We start from the raw sequence: 12420 nt of genomic DNA, 5'->3' as shown, positions 1-12420 counted from the left end.
GCAGAGCCTCACTGGCCTGCTGCGCTCTCTGCATGCCGGGCTGTGAAGCGATGGGGTTCAGGAAGGGTAGACGGGTTAGACTCAGCCTGGGTGATGTCCACCTGACAGAGCTGTTGCGTCTGCCTTAAGCAGTGGAAGACCGTGGAAATGGCATCCACTCTCCTGTATTTTCTTGGGGTTTTTTGTGCTGGGTGTCTCAGGCCCCAGGTGATAAGGCCTGTGGAGAGAGGCAGGGACAGCGGGACAGGAGGGTGATGAGCTGCCACCCAGGGGTGCGGATGACACTGGTTCACCAAGAGCTGTGAGATTGTAGCAGGTCACGCCAGCCCCATGTCTTCACACTACATCCACCTCTCTTGCGGTAAAGTGGGGAGGACGGTCGGAGCAGCGACACTCCTGCTGGAAACGATCCTGGAGTCGTGCCACAGCCCTGCCCGCCATGACGGTGTGCCACCCTCTGCCACAGCACCACTGCTACCAGCATTTCTTTTGCTGCCATTTACCACCCTGACCCGCGGTGCTCAGGTGCTCAAGACTGGGATTGCGGCTGTCGTCCCTGCAGGGCACGGGCGAGGGGGCACCCGCAGGACCCGAAGGTAAGGGAGCAAGAGCTGACGGGGGGGGTGCACCGATGACGTCATCGCTCCCGAATGCCATCACTTGATGATGTCACCACGAGCCCACCGGCACCTGGCAAGTCACAGGCTTTGGGAAACCATCTTGCTAGGAAGCCCAGAAGATCCCTGCCAATCAATGCCCACCTCTCCTTGGTAGTGCTCTGCCATGCTCTGTGGGTCCTGAGTCTGAACCAGGGCTGTACTGGAGTGTGGTTCCAGCACCCATAGTATTGAGCCATTTATCACATAGTACCCATCCATAAGAACTGCCCACAAGAGGAACAATATTTAGAAGCAAGCTATAGAGTCATAGACTTTTAAGGGTCTTTAACATCTACTCGCTCATTTGAAACATGAGTATCTTTGTCCCTGAATTTTTAGCTCTTACAGAATGAGGTGCAGCACCTGGAAGAGTTGAGACAGGTCTGATTTGGAATACACCCCAGTGTCCAGCTGAGTGTGTGTGTGTGTGTGTGTGTGTGTGTGTGTGTGTGTGTGTGTGTGTGCTTGTGTCACAGGGCAGGTGTGGGTGACTGCTATGGTCTTGGATGAGTGTTCTCTACATGAATGACAGCTTGAAGGGAGGGACAGGGCACCCAGTAGAGAAACACAACAGACGCTACAACCTGAAATCAGATATCCAAATTTCCACACAGTGTAAAATCAACTGCCTTACTGTGTAGAAAAAAAAAACAACAGTAAAATTTAAAAGCAGTCAAAAACATAAGAGGCACAGTATACAGTAAGAGGCACATTGCAACCAGCTGGGCTTTGGGTAAATATACTGTAAATATTTGTATTATGTTGCGCGGCTGTTGCACTTGTTTGCACAACAACGTTTTTGGCGCCGCCTTGTGGTTAACAAATAAACCTTTTTCGCAATGCAGACAACAATTCCTACAGCGCCTCAGTCAGAAAGATACACTCCTTTAGTCTACTTCCACCTAGTGGAGAGAAACTAGGTTTTAAATTAATTTAAAGGGGGGAAAAACCACTACTACTACGGGGCTTTTCATTGAAAGGTTAACTTCTGACGGAAACGTCTCGTCATTGCTTTCAAACGTTCATCACCACGCGCTTCAGGTGTAGCTGAACGTCAGCTCTTTGAGAAGATATCGCCGTTTTTCTTCATGCAGAAACATCCATCTGATCCATTCCAACATCATGGGGGAGCCAGAGCCTATCCCGGCAAGTATAAAGTGAAAGGTGGGACCTGGACTGGACACTCCATCACAGGGGCACACACACATACAAAGACAGACACACTCACAGCCAACTTTCCCAGAAGCCAATTAACTTACCAGCACGGTTTTGGACTGTGGGAGGAAACCAGAGCACCCGGAGGACACCCAAGGAGAACGTGCAAACTCCCCACAGATCTGTACTTGAACCCAGGCCCCCAGCGCCGTGAGGCAGCAATGCTGACCACTACCCTGCCACACCGCCAGCAGAAAAGTCTTCAATGTTCCAGTATGTTTTCCTGTCACACCAACATTTCTCAGCCAGCCACTAATCCATCATACTCAATGGGCCCACATTTGTAATGCAAAGTATTCTTAGAGGAAGAATTTCTATTGCATGCAGTGTATCCAGTGTATTTCCCACTGGGACACGTTGCTTTCAGGCATTCACTGCTCTCTGCACTTGATCCGAGCTCTCCCTTGCTGCAGCGTCTAATCATCCGACCTCGTTTATCTGAACCCTGTCACCGGCGTTTGGGGTCGGACTGGGAGGACAGAATAATGGGGTGGGCTGCCATCTACAAGGAAAGGAAACTGGACCACCCGGAACCAACATGCATACTCCACACAAAAAGGCACCCCAATCTGGAATCACACACCGGAGCTGAGAGGCAGCAGTGTGATAAGATAAGATAAGATTTTATTGTTCCCTGAGGGAAAATGTTTTCTGGACGCACAGCACTCCTGTACAAGAATGCAAACAAAAAAAAAGAAAAGAAAAACACTGCACCTTATTCTATTACAAAAAATAAGAAAAACATTGCACATCACTCTATTGCACAGGTATAACACATACCCACATGTAACATTTATAACACATCAGAAAACATATTGCACTCAAGTGGGTTGTGATGCATCATGCCGCCATGAAACAACTAGTCTATTTATCTGATCCTTGGGACAAAGTCTGTTTTTTTTTTCCAGTTCCCTTCAAAATACCCCTTAATGCAATTATTTTAAGAAGAGAGCTGCCAAAGATCGTGATGACTGTGTCTGATTGAGAAAATGAGTAGTTCTGTGCTGTCCTTGGGAACTGTGGGAATTGATAAGTCTCTGTCTCTACAGTAGCAGGCTGACACCTAGTTTGTTTGCAGAGCCTCAAAGAGGCTAAGCCTACATCTGGTGGGACATTTGGTGGGACAGGTCAATTCAGGACCTTTCTACAGTGGACTCACTGCGTTACCGTCCCTGCTCCACCCGGTGTGGAAGAGGGTGGAAGGCAGCTTTTTGTGGCAGATTCTTGCATTAGGTTTTCAGGGACAGACCGCTATGGAGGAGTCCAGTCTCCTGGTCCAGTCATTAGGAATTTGTCTTTTTGCATAACCCAATTTGCTCTCCATGAGACACACAGACAGGGAGAGAAGCTGGGGGTCAGAGCGCAGGGTCAGCCATTGTACAGCGCCCCTGGAGCAGTTGGGGTAAAGGGCCTCGCTCAGGGGCCCAACGGAGTAGGATTCCTCTGCCAGCCGTGGGATTTGAGCCAGCAACCTCCCAGCCACAGGCGCAGATCCTTAGCCACAGAGCCACTGCACCGCCCCATTTAAGCTTGTTAAGGAAAATATCTATGTAAAGTGTGGGAGTGTTTCACTGCTGCCCGGCCGCTCTGCCCCACCCTGCCACCTACAGCTCCCCATGCAAAGCATGAGAAGGTGGGAGACTCAGGGCACTAGAATAATAATAATAATAATAATAATAATAATAATAATTGCTTACACTTATATAGCGCTTTTTCTGGACACTCCACTCAAAGCGCTTTACAGGTAATGGGGATCCCCTCCACCACCACCAATGTGCAGCATCCACCTGGATGATGCGACGGCAGCCATAGTGCGCCAGAACGCTCACCACACACCAGCTATCAGTGGGGAGGAGAGCAGAGTAATGAAGCCAATTTATAGAGGGGGATTGTTAGGAGGCCATGAGTGATAACAGCGGATGGGGAAATTTGGCCAGGATGCCGGGGTTACACCCCTACTCTTTTCGAGAAACACCCTGGGATTTTTAATGACCACAGAGAGTCAGGACCTCGGTTTTACGTCTCATCCGAAGGACAGCGCCTGTTTACAGTATAGTGTCCCCGTCACTATACTGGGGCATTAGGACCCACACAGACCGCAGGGTGAGCACCCCCTGCTGGCCCCACTAACGCCTCTTCCAGCAGCAACCTTAGTTTTTCCCAGGAGGTCTCCCATCCAGGTACTGACCAGGCTCACACCTGCTTAGCTTCAGAATGCTGCTGTGGTCTAGCCGGCTCATGGGCTTCTGGGTTGGAGTAATCCAAGGGTCCCCAAAATGCAGATTCTGGAGAGACAGATGGTAAATGGCAGCACCACCACCACCACCACCCTCGACCCGCCCAGGAGGTGGATCCCAACTGGGGCAACTAACATCACGAGAAAGGTTACAAACGAGAGGAGGCCACTCTGATCATCAAGCCCATTGGATAGTTAATAGCTCATTGCTCTGTGGATCTCACCGAGCCATTTCCTGAAAGAAGCCAGTATGTCGGCTTCAACAACTTGGCTGGGTAGCTTGTTCCACGCCCCTACCACCCTTTGGGTAAAGAAGCACCTCCCCCCCACCCTCGGTTTTAAATGATCTTCCCTGTAGTTTCCACTTGCGTTTCAATGTTGATTCTAGTCCCCTCTCATCCTACCAGTTCTGTACAGACGAATAAGTTTTACCAGGCAATTTCGAGGCATTTTAAAAGCCCCTGTCAAGGTGTTTATTTGGTTATGAAGAGGCAGGAACTTTGGCAAAGTGTCTGCCCAAAATTGCAGCCAAAGATGTACAGTACAAGGCATCACCAGGCCTGTCTCTGCAGTGGTAACCTTGACTACAGATAATAAAACACAAACCCAGGACACTCGACAGCTCAGGAATTTTCCTGCCTGAGGTCTTCCGGTTCCAGATAACTGGGTCACAGGCATTAAGTCTTAATTAAACCCCTGTTGGCCAGAAAGTGTAATCCAGACTTATTCCTGATCCTGCAGTTACAGCACTTGGTATGATGTTCTTCTGTCGCCTTGGGAATTATCCCTGATCTGAAAAGATCAGATATTTCTAGAATGTTTGAAAGTGTGTTAGTGATATCAGAACTAGAAACGAAAGGCTTTTACTTCATTAGTGTCTGTGTTAACAGGTTTTCTAATGACCATATGTCTTCTGCTGCATTTCTGTTTGTCTTTCTCATTTGCACTTATATTTACTTAGAACTGTTTTCCTTTAACTTATTTTACACCTGGCGTAAAGCGCTTTGAGATGCAACTTTTATAGGTACTGTACACAATGAAGTTGTTTATTATAACCAGAATCCAGATGTAGGCTCTTGCTTTAAGTCCAATTTGATTACAAAGGGCGCAGAGGCGCAAAGTTTAGCTGCGGGTCACGAGTGCCATACTGCGCCAAAAGGCAGACATCTCGCGGAAAATCCCAATTTCGATTTTTCCTGTTCCATGCGCCCGACTGGCTGATCACCCCGGGGTTTTAGTAAATGAAACGCTCTGTGGATCTCAATGAACCTTCCCGTGAGCATTCCATAAAATTACAACGGATCAAGTTCGCTAAAACGCTTTTGATTCTACCAAAAACATAATTCAATCACGAAAATATAATTAGTGGTACGTATTATTAGCAGCATGATTGTAAAGCAGAGGGGGGTTATTCATGAAACTGCTTGCATCTCAGATATGTCAAAATAATGAATATATTTAAAGACCCCGATTAGACTGAAGTTACGTTTTCAATGCAAATATATTTTCAGATCCATTTTATATATGTAAAACACATGCATCGATGCGCTTCTCTTGCAAACCGCAGGGGAATATGACGTAACGGGAGACTTCAAAAAACCAATGAGGCGCCGAGACGAAGTACACAGGAAATGCTGACGTAGATCACTTGCACAGGAAGCGGTGACGCGCTGCGCAGAGAAGCCGGAGCCGAGGGGAATGGTGTTTTCTTTCTTTTCTCTTTTAGTTTAAACCCGGGGCTTTATTCTTTAGTGTTTTTTTAAAGAAACATTTCATTTTATATATGTATAGTTTCTCCCTTTTCCTCGTTTTACCTTGCTTCCCACGGGCGATTTAGTTGTGTCGATTTGGAGACGGGGGGGGGGGATAATATTAGGCTTTTTTTCATTTTTCTTGGAGACAGGCTAGCTGTATTTTTGTAATCAACTTGCTCCCCCCAGCTCAGTACAAGTCGGCGTGATTGTTCGATTTATTTCGCTTTTTTCCGCAACCGAGTGGCCACGGACTTGAGAAGTCGAGGAGCCGAATGAGACCGACAATTTCTTAAAAGTTCTTCAGAGAGAAAAAAAATCGCCGAGGGGTTCGGGTCGTGTTTTTGTGAATGAGGACGCTTTTCCACGGTGAGTCGACGTGTCTTCCTCTTCTCCCAAGCCGTCTCGGGTGGGAAGCGATGTGGGGTTTCACCTTGGTCTTTTCGACGGGGGTCGGAGGGCGTCTTTCTCCGCGGACAAAACCTGCGCGACCACCTGTGTGTGTTTTCTCGTCATTTTCATACCACTTGTGGAGGCACACAGCTCGGCGCTCTCGCCGAGCCCAGATCCTTGTGAGCAAAACGGAGAGAGACCAGATCTGATTTTCTGTTTGCTTTTTAAACGTATAAAAATGTCATCCCGCCTCAAAACGCAGATGATGGGCATTTTAAAAATGTGAGGAGAGGTGGCCCGTCTGCTTAGGCCCCGTGTGCTGTGGGCGTACTGAGCTCCAACTTCACGCTTTACGGTGTAAAGCTTGTGTTTGTACAGTAACTGGTTGGCTGGGTGGGGGGGAATTTGTGTTTTTAAGTGGAACTCTTTCCCGTGTCCGCTTTGTAGTGTGCTCGCAGAAATATACATATACGTATGCAGTGTGTATTGTGGTCTAGGTTACACTTTGAAGACGTTTTCGAAGGACTGGTCTCGGGTAGGGCGTGCAGTTAAATTAAGGCGATATCTAAATGTAATTTGCTTGATTATAGCGCAATACTGGGGCTAAGGATCGTGGGGAGCAGCCGTGCCATCGAAGATACAGAGCCTAATACGGCCAGGGAGTCGGTACTGTGTTGTGGGTGTGCACTTTCGGTACTGAACAGAAATCCTCACGCCGGTATCATTCCTAATCCCACTAATATTCCGCTTTGGTGGTCGTGTTCCTGTACCGACGACGTGTTCTGCCTTACTGTAAGGACAGCGTCCTGCTCAATACCACTTCGTCCCGTTAACGGTAGAGTTAGCGTCTGAACCTTTTTTCCCCCCTCGATATTAACCCCCCCTCTATCAGGATGGTGGCAGCAGTGCTGCAGAAGCCGCTTGTGCACTCTTCCACTCTTCGCCTGCCAAAATAAACGAGTTGTAGGCTTGCCTTTTCATCTTTTCTTTTTTTTTTGTGTGTGTGGGGGGGTCGTCACGGTTTTTGTCTGAATTATTTGGAAGCTGGCGGATGCGACGCTCGGATTAGGCCACAGCCGTGCCGCGGTGATGTTAGTGGGGAGCGCTCTCTTCAGACAGTCTAACCCCCCGTTTTTCAGACGAGTTTCACGGAGTGATGAATTACAGTTTTCGGGGGGTCGCGTTTTCGCTTCCCATCCCCCTTCTCCGTCTCTCCTTGCCCCCCCGAGTTTAAAGCCCAGCGGTGCCCTGCCAGACCCCTTTAAACAAACAACAAACTACCCGCGTCCTCCTCCGCCGCCAGCCGGGCACGCAAGCGCAGTGCGGGCTGCAAACCCGCTGAACCGGTCACTATGCCGTCTTCGCGCTCGCAGTTCCCCTGGATCGCTGCTACAATACACCGCTCACTTCTTGCGTGATCGTCTTCCCCAACCCCCGCAACCACACACACACACTGTAAGTAATCGTAATTACTGACACTTATACAGTCCTTTTCTGGACACTCCACTCAAAGCGCTTTACAGGTAATAGGCACCCCCCTCCACCACCAACACCAATGTGCACCAGTACTCTCGCCGCACACCAGCTATCAGTGGGGAGAAGAACAGAATGGTGAAGCCAGCTCACAGATGGGGATTATGAAGAGACTATGATCGTTTAATGTCAGGGGGATGTTTTTTTGGCTAGGACGCTGGATTCGTAATAACCACCTCTGTCTTCCGTCTCACCCGAAGGACGGTGCTCTTTTACAATATTGCGGTCACCATCACTGTACTTGGGCATTAGGACCCATACAGACTGCAGGGTGAGCGCCCCCTACTGGCCCCACTGACACTTCCAGCAGCAACCTTAGCTTTCCCAGGAGATCTCCTGTCCAGTACTGGGCCAGGCTCACACCTGCTGAGCCTCAGTGGGCTGCTAGTGGTGAGTTGCAGGGTGATATGGCTGGTGGCAAATGTGAACCGTGCTGGTACCCAAACCTACCTGCTCACTCTGCCACGGTAGTGTAGTTTCTTCAGCCTTCAGGTATTACCACAATTTAAAATGTCTCCCTACCTGCGGTCCATGTGGGTCCTAATGCCCCAGTATAGTGACGGGGACACTATACTGTAAACAGGCGCCGTCCTTCGGATGAGACGTAAAACTGAGGTCCTGACTCTCTGTGGTCATTAAAAATCCCAGGGTGTTTCTCGAAAAGAGTAGGGGTGTAACCCCGGTGTCCTGGCCAAATTTCCTATTGGCCCTTATCAATCATGGCCTCCTAATAATCCCCATCTCTGAAGTGGCTCCATCACTCTGCTCTCCTCCCCACTGAGAGCTGATGTGTGGGGAGCGTTCTGGCGCACTATGGCTGCCGTCGCATCATCCAGGTGGGGCTGCACATTGGTGGTGGTGGAGGGGAGTCCCCATTACCTGTAAAGCGCTTTGAGTGGAGTGTCCAGAATAGCGCTATATAAGTGCAAGCAATTATTATAATAATAATAATAATTATTATAAATAATTTTGTCTCACTCCTCCCCCCGTCTGACCACCATATCGGCCGACACCCTCTCGTCCACCCCCTCCCTGAGCAGAAACATCCGCTTGCTTACAGGTCACCTGTGTCCCAGTTTACTGCCGCTTAGAGAGAGCTGCTGAGGGCGCTCGGCACCTTCCCCGCGGCACGCCAGCCTGGCGGTGTGGCTCTTACTGTGTCGCGGCCGCGGCGTCCCGGCAGGCAGGAGGCCGGGGGGTCCCTGTGCCGGGGCAGACGTCCGCAGCTGCGGGGGCGTTTCGGGGGTGCTGATGCCGGGTGTCGGCCCCTCGCGGTTCGTGGGTGCCTGCCGTCCTCGGTTTGAACCTGACATCACCGCGGCGGGCAGCGAAGGCGGGAGGTTGCACTGTTTGGCGTGAGTGAGTGGGGGCACATGGGAACTGGGCAGAGGCCTTGCAGTCAGAGATTCGGGGGGGGGGTGTCGTCCCCCGGCAGGAGAGGAGGTAACTCGGCTTATCTTTTGCGCTGTCCCCGGGGGGGCCGGGTGGGGCCGTGCCCTCTCCAGCTGGGACTCCCCGCCCGCCTCCATGTCCGAGCTGCTCGTCTGTGGGCGTTGTGTCAAGGGGGGGGGGCTGCGTTAACCGGTCTTGTGTTTCTGGAACGGGGCCTGGGGTCCCGCCGTGTGCCGAGCCGAGAGGCCGCTGGAGTCCCGGGGGCGGCAGGCAGCCAGCCTGGACTGGGCCGGATGCTGCAGGAATGCCCCCGGGTAGCTGGCACGCTGCTTGTGAAGAGCGGAGTGGCTCAATGGAGAGCTCGCCTCCCTGCTCCCGTGCGCGTCTGTGTGAAGGGTGTGCTGGTCGCACTGTTGGGAGCGGGTGACTCACACACTGCGAACGCGCAGGGCCGCCACCAGATGAGAGCAGGACGGAGGTGGGCTCTTGTACCTCACTGCCGATTCTTAATGGGGAATGAGCTCTATTTTATATGCAGCTGACCCCCCCCCCCGAACTCCTGTACATATGTATGTGTATAAAGGGTTGATTTCAGGGCAGAGAAAATACTGAAGCGCCAGACTGAAATGCTGTCTGCTTGGAACGGCTTTGAGAAAGGAGGCCTGGTTTCATTTGCGGGGCTGAGAGGTTGAGAAGGCCAGGGTATTTTGTTGTATTTTTCTGCTTTCCAGGGAGGGAGAGAGGGGAGAGTTGTGAACCATAACTACGGAAGTTCCCTCTGGTGTTCACCATGGCAGCTGGCACAAGCAGCGTGGCTTCAGTGTGCCAGAACAACAAGCAGAAGTTAATACTGCGCTTGGAGATTCAGTCCATCCATTTCTGAATGCTTTATCCAGTACCAGGTTGTAGGGGAGCCGGAGCCTATCCCAGCAAGCAACGGGGGCCAGGCAGGGTACACTCTGGACGGGACACGAGTCCATCAAAGGGCACACAGACCAACCACAGACATGCACATACTCGCATGAGAGCTGATTTTCCCAGAAGACAATTAACCTAGCTGCATGTCTTTGGACTGAAGGAGAAAACCCATGTTAATACGCAGAGAACATGCAAACTCCCCGCAGACCGGGGACCCAGGGCCCCTTCCACTGCGCCACCGTTGCCCCTAACTGATTAACGCATTAGAGCTTGCTAAGCCTGTACTGCATCAGAGCTGAAGGAGCTTGTAGGAATGCAGTGACTTTGGGAGGCTATCATGCGCTTGTATCGTATGGTACGGAGAGGATGAGCTGTAAAAATGGAACATAATCCCACGGTCTATCTCTAACTCTTGCTTTTCAACCCGGGCCATCGCCCAACCTCAGCCCCCCTTTTAGTTGAATTCTTTTATCTTCACCCCCGATGAAGCTGGTTTCTGGTAAACGTGAAATCTCCCGCTCGGTTTTAAAGAGCCTAGCAAAGCTCATGTAAGGGTTCGAGTAGTTACTGTACCTCATTATTCTCCTAAACCTCACCTCCCGAACACACTATAAGAAACGCGCTGGGCCCCTCTCCTCCCTCCCTTCTTTTGTCTTGCTGGGTCCCTCCTGCAGCTGTCCCTTGGATACTCCTGACCTCCTGCCCCCCCCTCAGCCAGGTACTGACCCCCAGCCCAGCAGCTGCAGCCTCAGCCTCTTGCACTCCTGACCGCTTCTGCTTACTGGCGGGTGTCATTTCTCACGAAGGGATTGTAAGGTGTTTTGGGGGATTTTTTGGTCTTTAACTTTAAATTGTTCTTTAAATTATTGTATTTTAAGCTGTTCTTTATTAGTAAGGTGGTTGTTGGCTTCTGCATGGCAGACGGCCTGGTCTGTCAGGTGTGAGCGATTTGCTGGAGGTGAAGGGTGAATAGTGATGGGCTCTGAATTCAGTCTGCAGCAAAATTTCGCACTTGTTAAAATACATTTCACAACAGTTCAAATTGGAGTCTGAATTTATGAGACGAACAGAGGATAAAACCCAAAGGAATGACTTAATGCTTGATGAGTGTTTTAAGCCAAATAAGTGTGAAAAGTCTCACAGGGTAAATATGTATGGATTTCTGTTAATAAATCTTTTTGATTTCTACCAGCAGGATTCTTCTCCCAGTTATGGACCTTTTTGGTTTTGTTTGTATTGTGGGATGACTACCAAATAAATCATTGGAACTTTTAGGTGTGGTGTGCCGGGCAGGACAATTGAAATATAATTGACAAATGGCTTCACCCAACCTCAGCTTCATCGAGCCTCGCAGAAGCCACATCTGTGATGAATGGCTCCCCTTTCTCCAAAAAGCCCCATCAGCATTTTTTCCCCCTACTGCTTGCAAATAGTTAAAAATCAGCTTTTGGTAATCTCGGTTTTTCATCCTTGTGAATAATTCAGTTTCATAGTCAGTGAACAGAATTAGTGTAATTTTTTTTGGCAACCCCATTACCAGTGATGGATATTGCGGAGTTCTGTGTGTTACAGCCCTGGCTTAATGATTTATATGAAATCAAAGCCTATGGATTTAAATAGACCTTCCTGGCCCTTCTTCCACTAGTTGTTTAATTGCGGCGATCGTGAGGGGTAGGGGAGAGGTGTATTTCCATATTCTTTTATTCCATGTGGTAGTTTTTTCTTTGCAGGTTGGAGGGGTGGAAATAAGGCTCTCATTCCAAAGCAATCTGAGCCCTGTCAAGTTGTGCCTGCTGTCACGTAATTTAAAAGCGGTGCCTTATTTTGAGGAATTATGCACGGCCCAGGCTCAAGCACAAAACCAGGGTATGCGTCTCCAGTCCTAGAGGGCCAGTAGGTCTTATGATTTTCTTTTCACCTGAGCTAGTTGGACTCATTGTTTATTAGATAAGTTGAAGCCTCTCCTTGTTCTTAATGTCCTGGAGATTTTGGAGAGGGGGTAATCTTCTGGACAGCGACCTTTGAGGAGCTGAGCTCCCCTGGGTTAAAGTCGTATGAAATGTACTGGCTTTTTTGCTTCATTAATATACCTTGCTTTAGAACCTGCAGCTCTTAAGATCTGAAAAAGATCGAGCTGCTGTACAATAGAAGTCTTATTTCATTCCCCAGGTGAAGGGTTCCCTTGTGGTTGCAAAACCACACACAGGTTTCGTCTGTTCATTTCTCCGGGTCTCCAAAGAGATGATGATGGGTGTTAGTGAGTGTACAAGAGCCTTGTTTCACCAGAGATTAGGATTGTCACAGTAACATTTTACATTGAAAA

At 49.6% G+C, this 12420-nt stretch overlaps 1 protein-coding gene across 10 annotated transcripts in view; it reads left to right on the top strand.

Annotated features, from left to right (window-relative positions):
* The first annotated feature begins 5761 nt into the window (after positions 1 to 5761).
* r3hdm2 (R3H domain containing 2) overlaps positions 5762 to 12420 on the top strand; it is a 54846-nt gene continuing 48187 nt past the window's right edge. For all 10 annotated transcript variants that reach the window (XM_088633619.1, XM_088633628.1, XM_088633624.1 and 7 more), the window contains exon 1: positions 5762 to 6230. The gene's annotated coding sequence lies outside the window, so the exon portion shown is untranslated. The remainder of the gene's footprint in view (positions 6231 to 12420) is intronic.

Source organism: Lepisosteus platostomus, chromosome 1 (genome assembly GCF_059453375.1).
Source record: "Lepisosteus platostomus isolate fLepPlt1 chromosome 1, fLepPlt1.hap1, whole genome shotgun sequence".
Taxonomy (NCBI): Eukaryota; Metazoa; Chordata; class Actinopteri; order Semionotiformes; family Lepisosteidae; genus Lepisosteus; species Lepisosteus platostomus.
The sequence above is the reverse complement of the archived record's forward strand: the minus strand, read 5'-3'. Positions and strand labels throughout refer to the sequence as shown.